This window comes from Polypterus senegalus, chromosome 6 (genome assembly GCF_016835505.1).
Source record: "Polypterus senegalus isolate Bchr_013 chromosome 6, ASM1683550v1, whole genome shotgun sequence".
Lineage (NCBI taxonomy): Eukaryota > Metazoa > Chordata > Cladistia > Polypteriformes > Polypteridae > Polypterus > Polypterus senegalus.
In genome coordinates, this window is record NC_053159.1 from 110807585 (window position 1) to 110826413 (window position 18829).

Consider the following 18829-nt stretch of genomic DNA (forward strand, 5'->3'; position numbering starts at 1 on the left):
GTCGTGGCTCTGCGAGTTATCGTCGTATTCAATGGCCTTGGAGTTGGTGGGCGTGGCTCCTTCCTGCGTGCGCCATCGGTGTCTGTCTTGTCGGTGGCTTAGTGAATCCATGCCCCTTCCGGCGTGCTTTCCATGGTTGTCTTGCCTTAGTGAATTATATATATAGATGTTATTTCATGTATTATTTGAGCCGCAGTGCTTGCTTCTTCCATCCCAAAGACAAACTGCTCTTAAATATCTGCAGAAAAATGTTTACTACTTGTTTGTAGTCTCAATATATACGACTTGTGTAGCACAGACTGCCAATAGGACATCATGACTGGAGATTAAGAAAAAACAAATTGCTTTTCAACAACTTATGGAAACATGTGAATGGTAGTTCATGGTTAATTTTGTATTGCGTTATTAACAGTGCAGTGTCTTACAGCTGTGCACAGATCAACATCCCAATCTCAATTTGTGAATATACTGTAATATATATGATACATTTATTGTTTTTTTCATCATTTTTGTATTTGTTTACAAACAAGATGGTCACAAATAACTGCAATTGAAATCACAAGGAACAAATAATAAAAAAACAAGATGCTGTACTAGTAACTGTGAACAGTCTTGAAGAGGTATAAAACTTGTACCAGTATAATCAAATACAGTACTTTCAAACAGCCATCAGTACAATTTGGAAAAGCATGTAAAGGATACATTACCCTGGTGCAATCATTAAATATCTTATTAAATGGTGAAAACAAAATAGAATCATTGCACTTTTGGAAACAACACAATCTCTTCCAAAACTTAAACCAATATTCATAAATCTAACCTGCTTAACCAACATTGTTATTAATTAATATTTCTTTCATCTATTATTTAGCAACACAAGACCATCAAGATTTTTATGTGGACTTTATACAGTATATAAAATAAAGTCAATACGAGGTATAATTTGCTAATAGTAAGATGGTCGGACAATGCACAACTAAAATTTAAATAATGTTTGTTATTTTAATAAATAAATGTTAATTTCTAATTGGATATTTCATTTTGTTTCATCACATTTTGGACACAGCCAAAGGAAATTACCCTGATCATGACCACAAGCGCCATTTCTGAAGAGCTTAATGAAGGGACATTAATTACTTTAGTCTTTGTAAAAACAGTTCTAAAATATGATCAGATTTAGAGCAGATTATTTCAAATAAATGTTCAAGATTATATTACATGAAATAATCCATGTAATTATTTCTCCCGTTTCTTCCACTTAAAATTCTTGCAATGTGTGCCTGGAAATAGTAGAAAACCATGATCTTTCTGTACAGGACATCTTAGAACAGCTTTTGATGAACTGTGTGTTTACTTACCTCATTTCCTAACTGGCTGCAAAAACTTGTCAAGGATTCCAGATTAATTTTGTGAATAGTCAGCTGCATTACAAATGGGGGATGTGATCACACACACACACACAGTAAGGGTAGATAACGTTGTTGACTTTTGTCTACTGTGGTAATCTTGGTAAACACTGGCAGCATTTACCACTTCTTTTGTCTATCTGAAGGGTTTGCTGTGTGTCCTCTCTGTCAATAACATATCTATCATGTAAAGCTGATTTCTTAAGTCAAGTCTTGCAAATTCTGTTGTCACTGCTTACGAACTCCTTTTTCATGATGGGAATTCTTTGCCCAAAAAACCATACACACAACACTCTCTTCTTCAGACTTTGAAGCATGTTGTGTGACAAATGTATCTATTTGGATTTGACTCCTGAAATTTAGTTTACACTTTCCCATCACATCCTCAAATTCTGCCAAAGCAGCTTCAAGTTATTTTCAGATACACCCTGTGTGCGGTGGTTTAGCTGAATAAGAGACCAACTTGAAAAATGGTCATAATTATTAAGTTCTCTTGTGTTGTTGCAGTTCGATGTTTTTCCCATGTGTCTGTGATAAATATATTTTGTAATCAAAGTATTCTTCTCAAAAACAATATTACACATAAGCATTTATTTTTCTTTTGTCTATTGGTAATGCTGAATAACATACATTATATCAAGTAAATAACTCATTTAATCCAGTTCAAGGTCACTATGGTTTGGAACTTATCCCAGCAGTACTGGGCAGAAGCCAAGAATCTCAGTTGGCCATTGCAGTATACATTCTCATGCTCAGCTACACCATGAAATTTGCAGTCAGCCTAACCTACACATCCCTAAGATGTGAGAAGAAACATTATATCATAATAGAAGTTAAACTTTGTTGTTTCATTTCTAATAAAGCATATGAAAGAGTCATTTCAGGAAGACCTTTATTTATTCAGCAAATAGAGAAAGTGAAATCTGCTTATTTCCATATGTACTTTAAAAAAAAAAATCTGAATTACTGTATTCTTCAGTAATTTTGAAAGACATGAGCTGTATATTGAATGTATTTACAAAGCTCATTGCCTATATTACATTATAACAGTTGACATGGAAACCATAGAAAATGTTCAAAGCTATTGCTGTACTGGACAGATTTCTGGACAGGAGCAACTGGGACACCATGGCATGAATTTGTCACACAGTTCAGTACATATAGTTTTTGTCATTTTATGACTTAGAAAGCTTAACTAAATAGATGTTATATACTGTTCAATTCAATGTATCTGGTATTATGTGCATTAATAATATACAGTTGCACAGCGCCCCCCAGATTTTATGCATTTTGATTTTTCACCCACTAATAAGGAGGACTGTGCATAAACTAAGAAAGCCACCAAGGAGAAGCATACATGTGGTTCTTCCATGTCATGGAAAAAGCCAGCAGTGTGATACTCCTGTTTCAAAGAAGTGTTGAATAGGTATGTACTGTATGTCAAAAATATTTTTTTCAATTGTTTGATGGCCTTGTGCTGACCATCAGACACTGCCACTATAATTTTTATATTACTCAATAGTGGTAATATTAGTAGCAGTAATATTGCACTCTTTAATATCTTCCAAATACTGTACCTATCTATTCATTATATTTGTATCTGTTATAGGAAAAATAATAATAATTATCCATACATCTTCCCAACCTGCTATGCCAGAAAACGTAGGGTGCAAGGCAGGAACAACACCTGGATAATAATGTTCTAATAATAAAAATTGTAATTGTCTTCATAATCTTCTATCCATGAATATATTTACAGTACATAGTTTTCTGCTGTAGGCATAATAGTAACAATTATTTTTTTTATCTACCCATCTTTCTAGCCTGCTTTTCCAGGGCAGAGGGAGCCTGTTTCAGCAAGCATTGGATGCAATGCAGGAACAATTCCTGGACAGGGTGCTAGTCTATCACAGGGCGAACACACACACAGAAGGGCCCGATTTAGCAGTGCCATTTCACCTAAGTTTAACCAACGTGAAGTTTAGTAAGTCTTGTACAGATGTGTTAACATCGGCAGAGTGGGCCGTCGTTCCTGCCTTACAGCACCAGATATCCATGGAGTCTGAGTCATGTATTTACAGATGACTTGGCTTCAGTGTTAGTGAATTTACTCACTTAGAAACATTGTGCTCCATTCTTTTATGACCATGTCATCAGCAAGAGCAACTCATCATGCATTCTTAAAAACAAACTAATTGGTTTGTGGCACTTCCATCTACTCTGTCACACATTCTGCCTTTTCTGTTTTCTGAGTTTTTTTTTTTTCTTTTTTCCCAGATGCATGTATGTAAGGCACACCATGGAAACAGGTGCTTGGCTCTTTCCAAAATCTAGACTTTTATTAAAATATAATGCCATATCAGTTCAGTTCACATTTCTTCTTATTTGTGCCAAGTACAGTAAAACGTGTATGTTTTCTATTCACTGCACTGTAACTTGGTGCACATCTTGCTCTGTAGGCTGTGTAAAATAACACAAAATGTGGTGGGCTCTGTGGGGTTCGGTATTGGGTGGTCACAACTCCACCCACAATGGTTAGACAAGCAAGCAAGAAACCCTGAGAAAATAAGTACCAAGAATCTGTGATAAAATAATTATTTCTAGTTTCCTTTCATTATCACAGGGATGCCTCATGAACGTGGAAGGCATGTTTTCTTAAATCAAAACCTTTGCTACTTCAAAGTGGACGAATCTGGGAAATAGTAAGGCTTCACCTTTAGAGCCCTGTACCCCCATTGTAAACTGCAAGAACTATCTATAAGGTACTTTTAAAATCCATAAAGGAATGCTTAATTTCCAGTGGCAAATTAACATTTACCAGGACTGTAAACAAATAGAAATAAGAAACTTAATAAAGAGCATACTTTTTCTTTAAGTGTAGGTAAGGCACTGCACATCCAAAAACCCCCCCCCCCCATTCGCCAGTAGATGGCAATGTTGAATAAAAATTAAGTAGTACATTTGCCACAATACTTTAATGTAATGTTAAAATGTTTATGGCAAACTTAACATAGTTGTAATAATCATTTTTTCCCAATTATGGGCTCTATGCAATTTCTTGCCTAGAAAAATGTTTGTTTCTGTAGTAGGTGCAATTTTCTGTGCGTCTGCCACCTGATTTGCTGAGGTGTGTGCCTGGGCAGCTTGATACTGTAACCTCAAAAAGAACGGTAGGTTGTTTAAGCATAAGGTTGACATACTTTGGGCTATGTTACTTTAAATTATTTGTGTTTTGTGATTTAAGCATAGTAAAAGTCCTTCACTGTTACCTTACCAATAGCTTTAGATTGTGTGAAAAATAAGTAATAAAGCCTGTGTTTTTGCTGATATTTCTATTACTGAACATTTTCAGTGCAAGTTGTAGCTTGGGGAAAAAAGGGTTATGATTGTCAGCAGGAACTGTAAGCTGAGGCCAACTGCAATATACAGTCATATGAAAAAGTTTGGGAACCTGTCTTAATTCTTTCGATTTTTGTTTATCATTGGCTGAGCTTTCAAAGTAGCAACTTCCTTTTAATATATGACATGCCTAATGGAAACAGTATTTCAGCAGTGACATTAAGTTTATTGGATTAATTTGGGCACCCTAACAGTGATATTACATCAGTATTTAGTTGAACCTCCTTTTGCAAATATAACAGCCTCTAGATGCCTCCTATAGCTTTTGATGAGTGTCTGGATTCTGGATGGAGGTATTTTTGACCATTCTTCCATACGAAATCTCTCCAGTTAAATTTGATGGCTGCCAAACGTGGACAGCCTGCTTCAAATCATCCTATAGATTTTTGATGATATTCAAGTCAGGGAACTGTGACGGCCATTCCAGAACATTGTACTTCTCCCTCTGCATGAATGTCTTTGTAGATTTCGAACTGTTTTTGGGTCATAGTCTTTTTGGGATATCCAACCCCTGCATAACTTCAACTTTGTTACTGATGCTTGAACATTATCTTGGGTTGAATTCATCTGACCCTCGACTTTAACAAGGGCCCCCAGTCCCTGAACTAGCCACACAGCCCCACAGCATGATGGAACCTCCACCAAATTTGATAGTAGGTAGCAGGTGTTTTTCTTGGAATGCGCTGTTCTTCTTCTGCCATGCAAAGCGCTTTTTGTTATGACCAAATAACTCAGTTTTTGTCTCATCAGTCCAAAGCACTTTTTTGTTCCAAAATGAATCTGGCTTGTCTAAATTAGCATTTGCATACAACAAGCGACACTGTTTGTGGGGCGAGTGCAGAAAGGGCTTCTTTCTCATCACCCTGCCATACAGATGTTCTTTGTACAAATTTTGCTGAATTGTAGAACGATGTACAGATACACCATCTGCAGCAGGATGTTCTTGCAGGTCTTTGGAGGTGATCTGTGTGTTGTCTGTAACCATTCTAACAATCCTGCGCATATGCTGCTCCTATATTTTACTTGCCCTGCCAGACCTGGGTTTAACAGCAACTATGCCTGTGGCCTTCCACTTCCTGATTACATTCCTTACAATTGAAACAGACAGTTTAAACCTCTGAAATATCTTTTTGTAGCCTTCCCCTAAAAAATTAAACTGAACAATCTTTGTTTTCAGATCTTTTGGGAGTTGCTTTGAGGATCCCATGCTGTCACTTTTCAGAGGAGAGTCAAAGGGAAGCACAACTTGCAATTGACCACCTTAAATACCTTTTCTCATGATTGGACACACCTGTCTATGAAGTTCAAGGCTTAACGAGCTGACCCAACCAATTTGGTATTGCAAGTAATCCATATTGAGCAGTTACATGCACGCAAATCAGCAAAATTACAAGGGTACCCAAACTTTTGCGCAGCCACTTTTTCACATTTGATTTAATTTCATACAACTAAATACTGCTTCACTAAAAATATTTGTTCGGAAAACACCCCAGTACACACATGTTCCTATGAAATGAAAGACATACCACTAATATATTTTTTGTTGAAAGTAGAGTAAATTATTATGCAGGTTGAGAGGGGTTCTCAAACTTTTTCATATGACTGTAAAAATATAAAATGGAACATAGAAACGCTTGCATGATTTGAGCCTTGCAAACACCAAAGAGCTTCATTTATGTGATGTCTCCTGTTTTATGTATCATGATTGTGGCGGAATTTGCCATACCTTGAATGCATTTATGCAACAACAGAATGGTCAGAGTGCTCAGTATTGGCTGTCAGAAAATGGTGTGAGCTCACGATACTTTGGAAATGTGAAACCGGGCTGGTGGTCTGGGTCAGCACCACACTCTTGAACCTTCCTCTGTCTGTAACGTTACCGAGATGAGCCAGACAGATGAGGACACATCCATCCAGACAAGGGGTAGGTCTATCAAGTGATTAGTGCTTTTATTAAAATCAATCAAAATAAAGCAGTGTTCGAAAGTGCAATGTTGTCTTCCACATATAAATAAATAATCCACAAAAAACCAAGTGCAATCGTGGAGGTTAAAACAAGTCAAATAAATAATCGACACAAACGATGTTAAAACAAGGCAGTTGTCTCTTTAAAAATTCCAGTCCCCGGTGCTTCCCTTTACAACAGATGCAGCACGGAGACGCGTCAGCCAACAGGTGCAAATAGCCATGTTATATGTTCGCGTCTCCGCCACCAATCCCCTGGCGATCCACGAATCACTGCCAAGCCTCTACTCCCGCTGAACTCGCCAGAGTCCTCTGCGGTAATGCGTTATTCTTTCACCCGTGCTCAACAGGAGCAACCCTCAGCCCCCTCGAGCGCTGACCACACTCTCCTCGCCTGGGGCTCCTTTGTATCTGCCTGCTCCCTTCTTATTCCACTAGCTCTCCCACTCCTGCCCTTCGTTTCCGTCCTTTAACCTACAGAGTGTAATGACAGACTTCATGGGTTCAGGTGCGAGAAGCCCCACTGAGGTGCCTGAGTGGTCCGCAATTTCTGTTCCATTTTGGTTTGAATCAGTCGCTTACTTTGCATTGAATTTTAATTTCTCTGTGTTTTTTCTTACTTCAAAAAGAGCATAACGCTGGTTATTGAGTGGTATTGCGAACTTAATGGTGATGCAGTTGGACGGTTGTACATGTTGGCTTTTTCCAGTTTCGCAATCATTAAAAAGAGTAATCTAATAAGTTAATTTCAGATATATTGTCTCGTGACCTATCCATAATGAAATGAAGCGTATCACCGCGGCCCGAATCGCGTTTTGTAGATTATGGCAAATGGATCGTACATCATAAACAGTCATGCAGCAGCTGAGTCCACTTTACAATGCACGAGCTTTGCTTGCTTTGTTTTTTGAAAGAGAGCAAGAAACATCTGGCTAAGAATTTGGCAGCACTGCATAATTCACTTTTGAACCGACAAGTTTCTCAAGGAACGGTTCAGATTAAAATAGACTGGGAATATACATAGAAATAAAGTTATATTAATTATAAAACAAGTAGAAATTGGACGGAGTTGAGGACACCCGCCCTAGTAAGTACAGGAGGTAGCCAAGGTCGAGTGGTCTACGAGGAAATGCTCAGAAAGCAAACAATGTACGGTGCGGTTTTTTTTTTCTTTGCTGTACTGACGATGTTCTTGTAGTTAATTGGGTTTGAGTGTTTTATTAGAAGAAATGACCTAAACTGCAACGTTGTGATTCCAGAGTACAAGTCACTATAAACGTGCCTTTCGTAAATTTCGTAAAACACAGCTAAACACGAGCCACGACGAGACCTAAAGAATGATGTACGATAAAGGTTGTAATCCAGCGAGGCAATAAAATTTCTTTCCGAATGTTTTTGGGGGAATACGAATAATAACAATAATGAAACACTGTAGCGTCTGTCTTCAACAACACTCCGCATTTGACGAGGCAGCTATTTAAACTGTATTGCCATTGATCTAATTGTGTTGGCATTTCCACAAGGTTACAGATGAAATTAATATATTGGGAGTTCGAAGAGGAGGTTGGTATAAATTAAAAATCTTTCCTCTTAGATCAAGTGCGCGAATTTGACCAACTATGGATCTCTGCCGCCCGAAGCCTCCATTCTGGAGCTCCAAGTAGCGTTAATTCCAAGAGTGACTTTAGGGTGTAACTGGACGTCTATCTGTTTTTTCAGTGCGCACCAAACGAAGTCTAGCTCTAGCAAATTAAATTTTAATATTTCATACGCGATTGAGGGATTTAGATAAGTAAGGCCACGTTTGCGTTTTTTTCATGAAATGATGATCCCAGATATCCATCTTACATAATAAAGTTCCTAATATCCTCGATGGTCTGCTTGGATGTTCATGCACTGCGATCTTTTTGGCGAGTCAGGGTTTCTTTCATCCGACGATCTTTTACTCATCATTTTCTCAACCTTCCTGCTCTTTTTTTCACCATCTGCACCGGATAGTCCTCAAAACATGTGCCATCTCTCCATTATCCCCCATGTTATCTCATTCTCTTTTCAATTTTGCTTCAACATTTTTTCAATTAAAACCTTCTTCCACATGGCAGAAATAACCTTTTGCTGTATTTATTTCTATCAATGATAGGCTCCGTAAAATAAGTAATTATGAATAGATTTTAACAGATTTGTGAAATACCAATGTCTCATGACTTTAAAAAGACTCGTGCGGAATACACTAACACCGGTAATTCCATGTTTTATTAATCTTTTAAGCACGGGACACCTATTTCAATTATTCTTTTTGCAAAGTGAAATTCTAAGTTTTCCTGCGAATTCAGTTTCGATGTAATCGCCGGCACGTCACTTTGTGCTAAAAACAGCCCGTGCCTGTGAATCTAGTGGTCCCAAACCCAGTTTCCTCGCTCAGTGGCCTGGCTTGTGCCTTTCGTTATCAGCTGGCATCCTCGAATAGTGACACTTAACACTTGCGGAATGCCTGCTGCGTGGCTCTTTCCTACCCCCTTGTGGTCATTTTGGGAACTGCTGTATGAGACGTCAAGTCAAGTTCACAGACTATGTCGCCTTTTGAGTGCTGTGTGCCTCGGACGGTGAAACGTTTAAGAAACGCAGGTGCCATCATTCTGCTCTTCTCAGTCCGAGAAGTTGAAATGTCCTCAAGAATAGAACACAGTAGGGGAAAGCGAGGCCTTAAATGTGCCAAAACCTTGATGTTAGAATAACTGCAGTGTGGGTGAGCAGCTGAGGCGAAGAAGACACGGGTGATTAGAGTTTGGAAATGTGCTCGAGGGTTATATGCACCGATGGTAGTGTGCCGCAGTCAAGCCAGGTACAGTATTTCAGTAAGGATCTACTCTCCTCACAAGTACAGTTGGTCTTTGTACCCAAATCTGTAATATACTGTATGTATGGTTGTAATTATAATAATAGTATAATTATAACTATATAACGAACTCAGTCACTCACTTCACCAATTCACCTAATATAAAAGTGTCTGTAATGTGTGTGGGAATTTTGAGAAAACAAAAAGCGGTAAAACAAAGTGTAAAAATACTTTAAGTGAGCAGAAATAATCCAAATATTACTTTTTTTATATATCTACAACAAAATGTTGGAATTCGAATGGAGCCACCAAACCGTGGTTTGAGAACTGCGGAGTCTGCGGTGTCTGTTCGGCTGTCTTGTCCGGAAGCGGCCGCGTCTCATCTGGTCACGTGGTGCCAAAACTCAAGCGCATGAAAGGAGCCGTGGCAGTTTCAGTGTGGTCGCCGCAAAGGACACGTAAACAAATAATATATGCAAAGCAAAATCGGTAGTGCTGCAGATTAAAAGATATGAACAGGCTAATGAGGCCGTATAGCGCTTTTCTCATGTGAACAGCAGCCCAAAACGTTTTAGCGGAAGACAGCTTAGAATGTGAGAATGGGCACCTTAATTATGCTCTCTGCTGAATAGCAGCCATTTCCAACGACCCTCTTCTGCTTCACAGTTGCTGTTCTCTTCTTAAACTCAATGTTCGTTTGTTTGGCCTCCAACTTAAAATAATAAATAAAAACAAAGGGTAGCCCTTTTTTCTTATAATCTAATATTAGCCATTCATCATTTTCAGCATTCGTGTACTCTTCAGGAAAGAAGTGAGTTGCATTTTGTATATAGTGCCTTTCCTATCTATCTATAAACTTACACAAGAACAATTATTAGGGTAATTGTTTATATTAGTTACAGTCTCAGTTTCTAAGATTATATATTTTTAAAAAAGCAGATCACATATTTTTGTTAAAATAATTCTCATGTTATTTAAATCCAGCCTTAAGTCTTTAAAACCATAAGTTAAAACTGACTTTTGACTGGTAGAAAATGCTGTGATTTTGATTGACTAGCAGTGCATACCAATTGTTTATTTAATTGATGAGGCCTTTTTATCTAATTTAACATATTGTTTTAATTAAAAACAATGATTTAATACAATTTATTTTTTTCTTATAAAATTTAATGTCCTTTTATGGATAAAAAGGAAAAAATGTTTTTCCCCACCTGGAAATTGAACTTTGAACCCTGCATAACAGCAGTCTTGCTGTATTCTGATTGCCTAAGCATTGTGTGTCAGCTGTTCCCAGTTGTTCCCTGCCAGATACGAGCTGATTTGTCACAGAATCCCATCCAACTGATTCGTATTAAGTGGCCGACTGCCTGCTTAAACAGCATCATTGGCTGGATTATTAACCACTTGAGTTGCTTCAGTAGATTTATTGGTAGAACTGTAGACACCTGTCACATAAAGATAAATGCTGTCTTTAATGTCAAATGTGACACAGCTGATTTTATGTATTTATCTTATTTAGTATCTATCTGTCTATCTATGTGTCTATCTTATATAGTACTTTATGTATCTATCTATCTGACGTACTCCCAACTACTACTACTGATGATGAGAGTCTTTTCGTTACATGTGGTGTTTGACTCTTACAGGAGAGCTGCACAGATCTCGTTCTGCATTGAAGCTTGCAAACGTTTTGAAGATGAACAGGTGTGGAGTGCAAAGAGCATTTCTTAGGTTGGTGGCTGGGTGACTCGGGCCTGGTGAAGTCAGAGTGTGGTATGCTGCCAAATACAAGGGGAGAATTTTGCTCATTCTATTAGCAAGTAAAGCAACACTCATGGAATGCAGTCTAGTGATGTGTCAGAACCATGTAAGGGTCATTACAAATACACATGCTAAGTGGTGACAACCAGCATTGTGAGCTTCAGCCATGTCTCGCTTCCTCTATGCTTTCCACCCATATTCAAAAGATGTACATATGCCATGGGTCTTTCTTTCTTTCTTTCTTTCTTTCTTTCTTTCTTTCTTTCTTTCTTTCTTTCTCTTCAGCAAGAACACAGGGACACAGTTGGCAAATTTTTAAGGGCATATTTCATACAAATGTTAGAAAGTTTTTCTTCACACAGTGAAACATAGACATAATAATAAGTTACCAAGTAGGGTGGTGGAGAGTAGGGCTTTAGGGACCTTCAGATCGGAATTTGATGTTATTTTATGTGATTAGAATGGACAAGCTGGTTGTTCTCATCTTAATTGTTCTAATTTGTTAGGAAAACTAAAGTTCAGTGCCCATATTCATCAAGCATGTCAGAGTAGGTAAATGGTCCTAACCAGCTCAACATTCTTAAACTAATGCATATTTGGTCCCAATCTTAGAGGATTGAGGGGAACTCATGAGCTGCGACAAGATAGTGTTCACATAGAGATTGGCACACACGTCCCGGGAAAGGCAGAATGTTTTGTTAATTAGAACAATCTAGATGAGAGCAGGCCATTTAGCCCAACAAAGCTCTCCAGTCCTATCCACTTAATTCTTCTATTAAAACATCAAGTCTTACTGTCTACCACATTACTTGGTAGCTTATTCCAAGTGTCTATCCTTCTTTGTGTAAAGAAAAACATCCTAATGTTTGTGTGAAATTTACCCTTAACAAGTTTCCAACTGTGTCCATGTGTTCTTGATTAACTCATTTTAAAATAACAGTCTCGATCCACTGTACTAATTCCCTTCATAATTTTAAACACTTCAATCATGTCACCTCTTAATCTTCTTTTGCTTAAACTGTAAAGGCTCAGCTCTTTTAATCTTTCCTCATAATTCAACCCCTGTATCCCTGGAATCAGCCTAGCCGATCTTCTTTGGACCTTTTCTAGCGCTGCTATGTCCTTTTTGTAGCCTGGAGACTAAAACTGCACACAGTACTCAAGATGAGACCTCACCAGTGCATTATAAAGCTCGAGCATAATCTCCTTGGACTTGTACTCCACAATGAGAGACAATGAAGAACTAGTAAAAAGATATAATATTTGTAACAAATCTTATGCGTTACATGAATGATCCATTGAAAAAGGATTCCACACAACACAGAGAAAGGTGTGGAGGTAGCCGCCCATCAAAACGGAAGTTTATGGTTCAAAAATTGAAGCAGTCTTAACAGACTTCAGTCTAACACAGAATAATACAGACAGACAAACATGGTGGTTTTAAAGCTGAGCAGGGGAAGTGATGTTATGGATTCCAGGCAAAATTTCCCGTATTTGGTCTGCCAATGAAAAAGAGGAAGTATCAGTGCATTCTGCCACCCCCTGGTGTGGCATGGAATTATCCCTTTGTGAGCTCTTCAGCTGTCTCCTATGCGCATGTGTGTGACCCCTTCTACACTAGGAAGTCACAGGCTGTTAGCCAAAATTAATGTGTTTTATCAATGTTACTTTTTTTGGCCACAGCTTTGCAACAGCAACACTTTTGTATGTCAAAACTAACTATTCCTTGAACTTTGCACCAAGCTTTAAAAGCCTTTACAACGCATGAGGTAACATGCAGATTTACAATTTGCCCACGAGAACATGAGGTAATGTTAAAGCACGCTGCACTCATGCTAATTGCCTCGCATGTCAAGGTCATTGCCTCAAGTGTGGCTGAGCAGACATGTCAATCGCAAGCGATTTATCACACTATCAACACTCAGGTGGTCAAAAATCACACTATCAACACTCAGAATGCAAACCACACTGTAGTAACCAGCATATTACTCTGAAGATAAGCAGGACTGAGTGGGTGATCGACACTGAAATACCTCATAGGTACACTGAGTGCTGCACACTACAAACCCCTGGAACATTCGCTTTTCACATTACGAGTTTGGGAAGGTCTAAGAAGGCAGGCAGAAATATCCAGAGCATCGAATAAATAAGAACCTCGCAAAAGGTAGGTGGGGCGACACGGAGAGAAGCCGGGCACAGTAGAAGATGAAAGGAACGCTGAAAGAATGAGCATGAAACCGCTCAGGAAGAGCTGTGGCTTGTTTCAGGAACTGTTACTTTACAAGGTGTTTCCATGCCATAACAGCGGGAAGGTGATTAATGTGAAAGGTATGGTGGAGGGTGATCTGTCCATCTATTCTCTAAACCCACTTTATCCTGAGCAGAGTCGTGGGGAAGCTGGAGCCTTTCCTAGCGAGCATAGGGTGCAAGACAGTAAGAATCCCTGGAGCATTCAATGTTAAATAAATATACCTGTTATCGGGCTTTACTCTTATTTGGTGTGTGTGTGTCTCGATCATTCCATCTCTGTGTTCATTACAGTATTTGGTGTTGCGAAGGGGTAACAAGTACTTGCAGCTTAGCACACTATTCTACCTGATTTATGTTTTCTTTCTTCTTCTTCTACTAACTACTGCTACTCCTTCTTTGTAGGTGCAAAATGGGATGAATGGGCATCTCAACCAAGCGAGAGAGAAAGGTCCTTTATCCAGACAGGACACCCTAGGTGGATGGACAGGTGTCCCAGCCGGATGTGTTTTCAGTACCTTTCCTGGGCAGGATAAAATGGAAAGACAAAGAGGGATGGTCTCTGGGGACTGTTTATCGCCCCGGCACATTAGGTGGCAGCTTTCCTCGGGCAGAGCTTCCATTCATACTCCTGCAGGGCACCTTAGGACATGTAGTCTTGGAGAACAACCCTGTTGGGGTGTGTCGGTGCTGCCAGAGGGAGCTATAAGAAGGTGCACACCTTGAAGGAGATTTAGCCTGATCCAGAAGTGCTATGTGGCTGACATCATTTGACACCGGAAGAACTCCCAGGTCCTGAGATAAAAGGAGTCACCCTGCCTCACCCAGGTGAGCTGAGTTGGAGGAAGTGGACAATGCTTGCCTTAAGTAGAGGCAGATGATTTATTGTGGATTACAGAGGACCAGTATAAGGTATTGAATTTGATAGACCCATTTTATTGAAGCTTTTTGACTTCACTTGTGTTCTGAGTTTGAGGAGCTGCAGTGCCCTCTGTTGTGTCCACAAATGAAACCACACCATTATTCAGTGAGACAAAGACACTTTGTAATCATTTCTTATGTCCCACACTGAGGTAAGACAAATTCTTATCCTAGTGCAACTTTTAGTGCAGTTCCTAGGATTAATTCTGAAATGCTTGATGCATACAAAGTAAGGTTTAGAAACCCGCATAGACACTGAAGGACTCATGCAAACTGCACACAGAAGGTGAGGAGGAAAAATTTGAATCTAGCAGAGATGAGTGAGGCTCCGTGAATTGAGTGAATGGAAGCTAGAGAGCACCTACAGAGACAAATCAACAAGATCTTTGGGAAAGGTTCAAAAATGTAAGCCCCTCTGCTGTTATCATTTGTTGAGGCTGAACATTTAAAATTGTCTCTGAATTAACCTTTCAACACCAACATTTATGTAAACAGCATCACAGTGGTCTGCTGAGTAGTTTGCCACAGGAGCATGAGGGCACAGGTGCTGCCAGGGCGCTTCTGTATTAATTTGCTCCGGTTTTTGTCCAACTCCAGGTGGAAGTAGAGACTTCTTGCAATCTTACATATCAGTCAGTCAGTTATTATCCAACCCGCTATATCCCAACACAGGGTCACGGGGGTCTGCTGGAACCAATCCCAGTCAACACAGGTCACAAGGCAGGAACAACTTCCTAGGAAGAGTGCCAGCCCACTGCAGGGCACACACACACACACACACACACACCAAGCACACACTAGGGATAATTTAGGATCACCAATGCACCTGACCTGCATGTCTTTGGACAGGGGGAGGAAACCCATGCAGACACGTTAATACTCGTGAAACAGAAACGGCATGATGCGTTTATGTCGCTGTTACATTAGAAAATCTGTTATTGTTATTCTGCAATTAATCTGGCAACAGTTGTTCACAGACATAAAGATTCAGTTTTAAAAAGTCAATGGATGTGTGTTAATTTTATATAAGCAAGTTCATTCAAATGTAAAGGATCCCTAGTTGAGCAGGGTGGTTTAAAGTCTCGGATGTGGGTGATATGGTTTTGGGTATGTTTTTTTTTTTTTTTGTTTTGCATAGCCCGTCTCAATGCTGTATCAAACATCAACAGGTTTGGACAGAGGCAACCACATAAAAGGGTAGGCCTGCAGGTGGTGGTGTTGAAACCACACCAGCTAAAACACATCATTTATAAAACTTGTGTGGATTTTCTGCATACGCCAAAAATTCATCTGATTTATAAAACCTGGCACATGCACATTAGTATGCAATTTACCCTTCAGAAATCACAATCATCTTGCATACGTGACCATGCCTTTCTGCCCACCTGAAACTACCATATGTGAACCATGCCAGTGAAGTTCATACATGTGCCATCATGGTGCTGCCGACCTGCATTGGCTGGTAGAGTAGCCTCATGTACAGCATCAGCAGAAATTCGTCTGCCGACGCTACTAAATGAAATATGGTTAGGCCGCAGCCACTGATGCACAAAGATGACTTGTAGTTTAACAGAATGTAACTACGTACATTTAAGAAAAGTAGCTTCATTTTTGCTAGGTTCCCTTATTGCAATATAAGAGTTGTCAATTGCTCCAATTACATTTAGGAAACCCAGAACACTGCTACAAATTGTGTTTTTATGCCAGACTGTACAACCAAATCATATCATCATCGGTTGGTTTACAGCTTCCATCAGAGAAGGCATCCTGGAGCTGAAGCTTGGCTGAGATGTTCCTGACTTGTCAGGCAGATCCCTCTGGTAAGTGCCTGCTGCCAGAAAGCCATCCATTGTTAAAACCTGCATATGAACAGGTGTAGCCTAATTTCATGAACAAAAACATCTGCTCAGTGTCTAAAAACTTGTTCTCTTCATATATACAGTATGACCATTTGCTTTGTGTTTAAGAGCATCAAAGACACCATGTTGTGTCAAACCATTAGGCTATGACGAGGCTGTAGGACATGAGATTTAAGCTTTCTAAAAGCAGAGAGTAATTAATGTAATTAATCAATGTAATTATTGAGGATAAAGAATTGCGTTAGTTTCTAATCCTGAGAAGTGACATCAGGTAACCAAAATAAACTGAGGAAACCCCAAGTACGTTCTTCAGTGCAATTACGTGGCATCGGCCCCCTCAAAAGACAACTACAACAGAGTGTAAAGGTCATAGTCCTCTCTTGTGAGGTTTAGCATGTTTGTGAAGTCAACACACATTATAAAAATGACTTGATATGACGTGATATGAATGATTATACAAGCGAGTCGTCTTTTAGCTGGTTTGGCTGCATTTCTTTACTCGATCAAGGGTGTCACTGTGTCACACTTTCTACAAAATGTTGCGTACACATGGGTCATTGTTGCCATAAAAATGCACAGATTCTTCCCAAGTTGCGAAAGCACATTCTGTGCCTCTCTCTTTTTTTTTTTTTTTTAAGTATTTCGTCAAGTTTAAAAATCGAACCTCAGAAGCTTGGCCCCAAGAAGGACTTCAGCCTGATGGAGACTGCTTTTCAAGTAAGGTAGGATGCATACCTATTAAGAGACAGCATACATTGTCTTATTTCTTCATAAGACTTGATTTTTCTGTAGGAAATGTTCATCATCACAGCTCACAGCAAATAGACATAAAGTCATCAATGGGTCCAAATGTACCAGGGAAAGCAGTCTGTAGTCTTGTCTGGAAAATTTAACCAAGAATTGAAATTGAAGAATTGTAGCACAACTTGCAAAAGTCTATCTGGAGTGAACTGTCAACATGTTTGGTTAACAAACATGCTCAGCCTGAAATAACTTCTCTCACGCTAAATCTGAAATCGTGAACTAATCTGTAATTGAAATGGCACGAGTATCTCTCTACTTGTTTTAAGGATTGGTGACATGCAAGTTGTTTTGGACGGTCAGATTATATTATTTGGTAATCTGTCCAATCTCTGTCCCCGCTTCTCATGGGCAGGGAGCGGCTGGAGCCCCTCCCAGTAAGTGACGGGCACCAGGCAATCTCAGGGTGTGCACACACTTCAGGGGACTGTTTAGCATCGCTATTTCCCATACTCTGCTTGTCTTTGGAATGCAAACTCACATGGAGCCACAGGCAGACTTCATGCGGGAAATACCCAGGATGCAACCTTCACACTCCTTCACTTTGAGGCAGTAGTGCTTTGTATGCTTAATATATCGACTTAAGACATTTTTATTAACTGAGACCTTGAAAACTGAGAAAAGATACTCTTCATTTGAAACTTATTTTATTAAGAGAGTGATTATTGGACATGCCTTGCTGTCCACGCTTAAACTCCACTAAATGTCATGTTCACTGAAATTTCATTTTCTGTGCTCCCTATGGTTTCTAAAGTAAAGATGTTACTCAGGAACATGGCCCAGTTTATATAGTGATTAGGTCATGATTATTCAAAACTGTTTTTTACAGGGTTACTGGCGGGTGGTGATGGGGAGCAGCAAAAAGCATGTACACACAGGCACAGTTTTAAGTGGATTTGAGATTTTTACTGGAACGTGGCTTAGCACCTGGTGTACATATGGTTTAATAAATCCATTTTTTTTTGTGTGTATGTTATGTTTGCCTTTCTAGTGTAAGCAAAATTTTAATGTGGAATCTAAGTAAGATTTTTTACACGAGGCCCGAGACTTCTGTGGTCAGCCTCTGCTGTTTGATGATTTCAAATGCTGTAGGACCTTACCGCTCGAGAAGTAGTTATGGTCATACGCATACTTTTGCTATATCACAGCCATCGTATGCATTTACTCACTGCATTATTGATATTCTGTTCATTTGAGTTATTATTTTTCATTTTTGGTGTCATTTCAGTTTCATTTATTATTCATCGATTTTAATTTCTACCTCTTTAATTGTGCTGCCCTTCCATGTACTTTGCGGATTTAACCTCAGGAGGCAGGTCCACCCTGACGTCACTGCTGCTGGGTCTCCCCTCTGCCTTCAGAAGTCTTCCAGCAAGAAGGATCCCGTAGTCGTCTATTGAGTTTTGTAGTGGAGTTTACTGTCAGAATTGGTGTTTCTTGATTTGTTTGCGGTTTCTTCGAATTTTTGCTCAATTCTTGATTTTTCGATTGCTGAATTGTGCATTGGGACTTGGTTGCTGTAGATTGCCTTTTTAAAAATGATTTTTTTTTTTTTAGTTTCATTCTCTTTTTATAAAGATTTCTCGTTGCCTTTTTGGTTACAAACCAGTGCTTTTACGTTTTCTCTCCCTGCA

General features: G+C 39.2%; 1 long non-coding RNA gene across 2 annotated transcripts in view; it reads left to right on the forward strand.

The window, feature by feature from the left end:
* The first annotated feature begins 16279 nt into the window (after positions 1-16279).
* The window catches only part of LOC120531396, a 33187-nt gene continuing 30637 nt past the window's right edge, over positions 16280-18829 (forward strand). For both annotated transcript variants that reach the window (XR_005634101.1, XR_005634100.1), the window contains exon 1: positions 16280-16355. This is a non-coding gene — a long non-coding RNA (uncharacterized LOC120531396). The remainder of the gene's footprint in view (positions 16356-18829) is intronic.